Source organism: Pinus tabuliformis, chromosome 1_1 (genome assembly GCF_031772625.1).
Source record: "Pinus tabuliformis cultivar Carrire ecotype Pingquan chromosome 1_1, CPIR1, whole genome shotgun sequence".
Classification (NCBI taxonomy): domain Eukaryota; kingdom Viridiplantae; phylum Streptophyta; class Pinopsida; order Pinales; family Pinaceae; genus Pinus; species Pinus tabuliformis.
In genome coordinates, this window is record NC_142297.1 from 81,770,115 (window position 1) to 81,778,619 (window position 8,505).

Genomic DNA, 8,505 nt, shown 5'->3' on the forward strand with positions numbered 1-8,505 from the left:
TCCCAGTCAAAAGGCGAGAAAAGACACAAATGGCATCCTAGGATCTCTTTGCATACCTAAGATAGAGCAAGGGATCCTTTGTGAGTATGATAGAAGAGTTATAAAAAAAATATATCTATTAGATATAATAAATTGGTTAGATGATACGATTACCTATAATTTCCACTACTAGAATCCATTCAGCCACCTGCAAGAAAAAGGAACATATATATCAACATAATTACTTTGTCAAACTCTCTAAAATATGATAACAATAAGAATAGAAAGAAGATAACAAGGTAAAACCCTTGAACAAGTAATGGAAACCATCAAAATATTTTTCCTTAAAAGTTCTATTGTGGCATGGGTGAATATCTAACCATGGTAAAATGACCAAAAGCCTAGTTATAATTATCATAACTACACATTAACCCATGGTGTTCCATGGTCTAGAACAAAAAACCATGTCGTAATTTGACCCAAAAGAAAGAGAAATGCAACAAGGAAATATGAAGGTTTAACTAAGGAAGTACTTTAAGGATAGAAGGGAGAAAGTACCCGAAAAATGCTCAAACCATCGACAAGAGGGAGTTTGGCAAAAACAAAAACTTTCATAGAGAACTTGGACATAAGAGAATTGTGTCAATAAAAATTTGTAAAAATGTTCCATCCATAGGTTGTAATTTGTTCGAACAAGAACAAATGGCTTACTTGAAGGAGAGGGAACTCGTGGAAGATTATTAAAAGAGACTAGCAAAACAAACCTAGCACTAATAGAGTACATTTAGTGGTAATGGAGACTAGAAAAGTCTCGACATTATTGTAAAGGGAATACTACATATCTATCTTGCAATGGAAAACAATTGACTCGTTAGATCCATATTCCAAACAAAATAGAGAGAGGAAATGTAGATATAAATTGACTCGTTAGATCCATATTCCAAACAAAATAGAGAGAGGAAATGTAGATATAAATTGACTCGTTAGATCCATATTCCAAACAAAATAGAGAGAGGAAATGTAGATATAACTAACTAGAGGGCCAACCCTAGACATTTACTCACTAGTCCTGTCACATGGTGTTAAGATTAATCTCTACCAAAAGAGTAAGGTTGTATGCATGGAAAGAGAATAGAGTCACTAGTGATGAACCAAAAGGGTGAGGTGTCAACATGTAGAAACCCTGTATTAGAGCCAAACCGATAGATATCTGTGCGAAATGTAGATGAACAAATGAATTGGAGATAACTTTTTTTGTTGAAATGAAAACCTTAGCAAGGCGTGTCGTCGATGTTGAAAATAACAACAAGAAATGCTAAAAATATCACTTCTATAAATAACAGTTTGGGTACCAGTGCTGGATTGAGCAACAAGGAATGAAAAATGGAAGTGCTAAAAATAACATTCTATTTTTAGCAGTTCAGGATGGATTCCTATTTTAGTCAGTCCCTGGACTAAACATAGGAAGTAAAATTTGAATTTGAACTTAATAGCTGTTTGAAAATAAATAAATTAATTCACCATGAGTTAATTAGTTGTGAAAAATCAAACATGAAGTCTATGTGAGGACATGTAACAATTTCTCCATTGATTGAGGGATTTATCCATTAGTTAAAGAGATAAGGATGAGGTCTAATTTGAGTAGTAATTAGTTGGCTCAGTTAACTGAGGCAAGTTCAGTTAGATTGATTTAAACAATTTGTTTAAATTAATGTGAGTTCAGTTAGTTAATGCATGCTTGCATATAACTGATGTACTTCAGATAACTGAATATTCTCTCATGAATAACTCATGCATGTCAGTTCAGACATAGACCTAGCTGAGATCAGAGAAGGGACAATGTACTATCAATTGGATGGATTTTTCCTATAAAAGAAGCTCATCCATGGAGAAGGATTTATCTTCTTCAGGATTGCGCAGTTGGATCAGAGGTTAGTGAGTGTGTGAAGAGGCCAATTCACACAAGTGGCTGCACTGGACCCCAAGGAAAATTGCACAAAGAAATAGGAGGCTTGAAGGGTAGAGGAGAAGGTTTTATAGAGGCTTTTGATTGTCTATGAGCAACATAAGTATTGCAGAGAGAGCAGGATGGCTTGTGAGCTGATTCTGTTTGTAATACTGAACATATTTCCGCTTGTATGATAATATAGAGTTGGGGTTTTAGGCTGGTGCTTTCCCCTGGTTATTTCTTCTGTGTTATGTGTGATTGATTTCTCCATATCAGTTATATGTGTTCTTATTGATGTTGCTCATATTCACTTAAGCTTCCGCTAAATTGGTTGTAGAAGTAGATCAAGTATTTTGCTTTAGTATATTGCATTATCATGTGATCTACAGTGGGAATTTCTAGAGTCGATTTGCAAGGGAAAATTGGAACCGTCAATTACGTTTCCCCAAATTGCCATATGATGTCATGTGAAGTCATGTGGTAATGACAAAAAGCCACACCCATAGCCAAATGCCACATCAAAAATGGTTAATGGTTTACCATGAGCGCATCAACCTTGTGAAAGGGGGAGGGTGTGTAACATTTTGCCAAGAGATCTAGCCGATCAAAAAGAATATATTATCAAACTATATTCACAATGTCAAACTATAATGTTACTTCCAAAGAGTCAAATGAACTTGTTCATGTTGACGTTAGGAGAAGGGGACGAGAACCTTCATGAGATACATATATAATGTAGCCCATGCATACACAAATAAGAAGACAATATTTTAATTAAGAGCGACCTATACCCAATTGAATATAAGTACAAATCATATACATGGAATAGAGGAAAAACAAAAATAGAGAGGTTACAAAGATGCTTGATTTCAAATGTACATATGAAAAGGAAAAAAGGATTAGTATAAGAATATAACTTGTACTCTTACTTTAATATTAATGAAAATTTGGTTGATCATTATCACATACCATGGAATATATATCACCCGTAAAAAAAACTATTTATAAAACTGTAAATAAAACTAAAAAAAATAAAGATTTTTAAAATATATTAAAAAAAATAAACCACACAACGTAAACTTCTCATGAACCATACTCAATCTTATTAGTACATATCTTAAAAATAATAATATTTTAAAGCTTAATAATTAACATTTTAATATAAATTCAAATTAAAAAAAAACTTTTCATACATACATATTTATAATAGGTTATAAAACATATTATATGTGTAATAATTAACGATATTAAATATCTTAAATAGTATAGATATAAGAACCAACCAGGGGAAGGTTTAAAACATATTATCTAAGTTTATATGTGTAATAATTAACAATATTAAATATCTTAAATAGTATGGATATAAGAACCAACCAGGTGAACTTGTCCTTTAATCACAAATATTAAGCATATTGAACTTGTCTTTTAAAAGAATATGTGCATCGATTATAATAAATTGACTGTTATTTTGAAAGCTGATTCTAAAGTTACAACACCTGCTGTAGTTAGGACATGCTTTCACTCTACACCAGCTGATTCTAAAGTTACAACACCTGCTGTAGTTAGGACATGCTTTCACTGTACACCAGCTGATTCTAAAGTTACAACACCTGCTGTAGTTAGGACATGCTTTCACTCTACACCATTAACCAGACGAAACAGTTTTAAGACATTCTCCACCCCCACATCCATTAGCATCTACCTCATAAATATTATGATAATATTCTTTTAAAATTAAATATTGTTACATCATAAATATTATGATAATATTATTTTAAATATAAATATGGTTAAATGATAGATATATCCTGACAACCAGACGAAGACCTTCACGTGGGCACAGTCCTTTCTAGTTTCTTCTCTAATAATTCACTTCAGCGTCTTATCGGCTCTCTGCTACACATTCTACACCACATAGTAAATTCCAGAGGTAGAACGAGTGAGGAAACGGAGGGGATGATCCAACGTTGACTGGTTAGAAGATTTTTAGTGTTCCAAAGTGGATTTTAGGTTAGCATTTTATGATTTTCAGCAGAAAATATATGTTTTAAATATATGTTTGAATGTATTTGGAGCTAGTATTTTAAAAGGCAAAGGTTCTTATTGCTCAATTAAAGATCAACTCACATCAACTTAGGTGTAAAACAGAATGGTGGAAAAGGCTTAAAGAAGCCTGGTAAGAACCTGTGTGATGTGGAATCGGAAAAGTTTTTCATTTTGGAATGTGATGCATTCAAAAACATCAGAGAAAGTTATGAGAACCTGTTAGCATCAGTTTCTTGGCATTGTCTTTTTAGCGAGGAGATTGTTGGAAGGTTGGGTCAGCTCATCATCAATTTGAGTGGGAAAAACACTCAATTGCAAAGAGTGAAAAACAAAAATTTGAATTCATAATAATATATATATATATGAATTATAGTGACTAAGAGAAAACATTTTAATAAGTCTAACTATATTTCATCTTTCATTAGATTAGACTTCATCTTTCATTAGATTAGACTTCATCTTTTCTTTCCATTGTTGATAATTATCTTTGCTTAGCATGGGTTCTTAATGATCAAACCCAAGGATGATGTTGATAATGAATCTCTTATAATGGCAGAATACCTTATTTGAGTCCTAACTCCAATCATTATATGTTTTTCTATATGAGATTAATGGTTTTTCAATATATGGAAAATATTTTCGCTATAGCCCACAAGTAAATAAGGTTATACTTTAGGAATAACATTACATGATATTATGCTAGATGTTATTATATGCCTTGGATATGTTTTTATAGAAAAACATATCATGTGAACACTAGCTGAAGGACCACTTTCACATACCTATATATATAGGACTATATATATTAATCCTATATATATATAGTCACTATATATTAAAATTATATTAATACATGTTTTCTCTTAGTCACTATAATTCATATATATATATATATATATATATATATATATATTAATTATTATGAATTCAAATTTTTGTTTTTCACTCTTTGCAATTCAATGTTTTTCCCACTCAAATTGATGATGAAACCCAATAACAGCATAGCCATTAATAATCTATAAGATATTACTAATAAGTTAATATTAGGTATATATATATAATAGCTTGTAGGGTAGATATTTTTGTTCTTCCCATGTTTCGGGGACGAAACATGCTAAGGGGGGTGAAATGTTATATACCTGGGGGGGTAATATGGGGTACAAAGGGAGGTACCCAAGGTAATAATGGGACACTAATATATGATATTGGAGGACTTTAGTTATATGAATAGTTTGGAGTATGGTTGAACGATACTCTCCTTCATTATATTATGTATTGTTGACTGATTTTGGGGAACCAGAATGTTATGACTTAACTAAGTCCCAAGTCTGGTTATGTGCTAAGGATTCCATCTCTTCTTTCATGGCTTGTTCCCACTTCTTCCTGGTTTCTACCTGCACTACTAATTTGAACCTTATGTTTTTTTTTAAAAATACGTAACGAGAAATAGAACAATAAATCAAACACACATATGTTTTCCCTTGAGTAGTAATCCATAGTGCTGAAAAAACAAAGGAATTGGATACTGAAGATAGTAATGAAGACTATTTAAGCAATTGCCACAAGAGCTAAGAAGATATGGAAAGCAATGCAAACTAGGGCATGCTAGTAGTGACCCTATTAAGTATGAAAAACTTAGTGAATCTGGAATATTCTCCATAATTTAATAGTGAAAAACATTGGGACCAAACTGAGTCTATTTCAGTAAAAAAATACAATTGAAATCGAGCCACGACACTTAGCCATTGACAAGTTTGCTAATACTAGAAGACCTAGACAAAATTGTTTTTCTTACAAAGTGCATCTGAATATCATTCTAATTGTATATATATATTGTGCATAATGAAAACACATACATAGAGAAAAAGATAAAGAAATCTCAAATAACATTACACAAGTAATTGACATAAATAAGAAATGAATTATACTCCTTTATTCAAACAGTGATACCAATTTTAGTTATAGTACAGTGGGGTGCAAGGAAAAAGCCAACACCCACAAATTCATAAAAAATGGAAAATAACTACAACACTTCCTGAAAGAACCCAAATTAAAACCCTTAAGGAAACATTCAGGCATTTACCTCATAGTGTTCCAAAAAGAATACACATGAGTATCCCATTCTGGAATGGAAAATAGAATGACATAAAATGAGACAACTCGACCATATAGTGAAATTTCATCTGACCTATGGGTTCATAAGCCAAATAGGAGATCAAAAGTTATGTAGTGTCCTAGTCAGAAGGCAAGAAAAGACACAAATGGCATCCTAGGATCTCTTTTCATACCTAAGATAGAGTAATGGATCCTTTGTGAGTATGATAGAAGAGTTATAAAAAAATATAGCTATTAGATATAATAAATTGGTTAGATGATACGATTACCTATAATTTCCACTACTAGAATCCATTCGACCACCTGCAAGAAAAAGGAACATATATATCAACATAATTACTTTGTCAAACTCTCCAAAATATGGTAACAATAAGAATAGAAAGAAGATAACTAGGTAAAACCCTTGAACAAGTAATGGAAACCACCAAAATATTTTTCCTTAAAAGTAGTATTGTGGCATGGATGAAGATCTAACCATGGTAAAATGACCAAAAGCCTGGTTATAACTATCATAACTACACATTAACCCATGGTGTTCCATGGTCTAGAACAAAAAACCATGTCGTAATTTGACCCAAAAGAAAGAGAAATGCAACAAGGAAATATAAAGGTTTAACTAAGGAAGTACTTTAAGGATAGAAGGGAGAAAGTACTCGGAAAATGCTCAAACCATCGACAAGAGGGATTCTGGCAAAAACAAAAACTTTCATAGAGAAATTGGACATAAGAGAATTGTGTCAATAAAAATTTGTAAAAATGTTCCATCCATAGGTCGTAATTTGTTTGAACAAGAACAAATGGTTTAATTGAAGGAGAGGGAACTCGTGGAAGATTATTAAAAGAGACTAGCAAAACAAACCTAGCATTAATAGAGTACATTTAGTGGTAATGGAGACTAGAAAAGTCTCGACATTACTGTAAAGGGAATACTACATATCTATCCTGCAATGGAAAACAATTGACTCGTTAGATCCATATTCCAAACAAAATAGAGAGAGGAAATGTAGATATAACTAACTAGAGGACCGACCCTAGACATTTACTCACTAGTCCTGTCACATGGTGTTAAGATTAATCTCCACCAAAAGAGTAAGGTTGTATGCATGGAAAGAGAATAGAGTCACTACTGATGAACCAAAAGGGTGAGGCATCAACATGTAGAAACCCTGTATTAGAGCCAAACCGATAGATATCTGTGCGAAATGTAGATGAACAAATGAATTGGAGATAACTTTTTCTGTTGAAATGAAAAACTTAGCAAGGCGTGTCGTCGATGTTGAAAATAACAACAAGAAATGCTAAAAATAGAAGTGCTAAAAATATCACTGCTATAAATAACAGTTTGTGTACCAGTGCTAGATTGAGCAACAAGGAATGAAAAATGGAAGTGCTATTTTTAGCATTCTATTTTTAGCAGTTCAGGATGGATTCCTATTTTAGTCAGTCCGTGGACTAAACATAGGAAGTAAAATTTGAATTTGAACTTAACAGCTATATGAAAATAAATTAATTAATTCACCATGAGTTAATTAGTTGTGAAAAATCAAACATGAAGTCTATGTGAGGACATGTAACAATTTCTCCATTGATTGAGGGATTTATACATCAGTTAAAGAGATAAGGATGAGTTCTAATTTGAGTAGTAATTAGTTGGCTCAGTTAACTGAGTCAAGTTCAGTTAGATTGATTTAAACAGTTTGTTTAAATTAATGTGAGTTCAGTTAGTTAATGCATGCTTGGATATAACTGCTGCACTTCAGATAACTGAATATTCTCTCATGAATAACTCATGCATGTTAGTTCAGACATAGACCTAGCTGAGATCAGAGGAGGGACAATGTACTATCAATTGGATGGATTTTTCCTATAAAAGAAGCTCATCCATGGAGAAGGATTTATCTTCTTCAGGATTGCGTAGTTGGATCAGAGGTTAGTGAGTGTGTGAAGAGGCCAATTCACACAAGTGGCTGCACTGGACCCTAAGGAAAATTGCACAAAGAAATTGGAGGCTTGGAGGGTAGAGGAGAAGGTTTGATAGAGGCTTTTGATTGTCTATGAGCAACATAAGTATTGCAGAGAGAGCAGGATGGCTTGTGAGCTGATTCTTTTTGTAATACTAAACATATTTCCGCTTGTATGATAATATAGAGTTTGGGTTTTAGGTTGGTTCTTTCCCCTGGTTATTTCTTCTGTGTTATGTGTGATTGATTTCTCCATATCAGTTATATGTGTTCTTATTGATGTTGCTCATATTCGATTAAGCTTCCGCTAAATTGGTTGTAGAAGTAGATCAAGTATTTTGCTTTAGTATATTGCATTATCAGGTGATCTACAGTGGGAATTTCTAGAGTCGATTTACAAGGGAAAATTGGAATCGTCAATTACCTTTCCCCATTTTGCCATATGATGTCATGTGA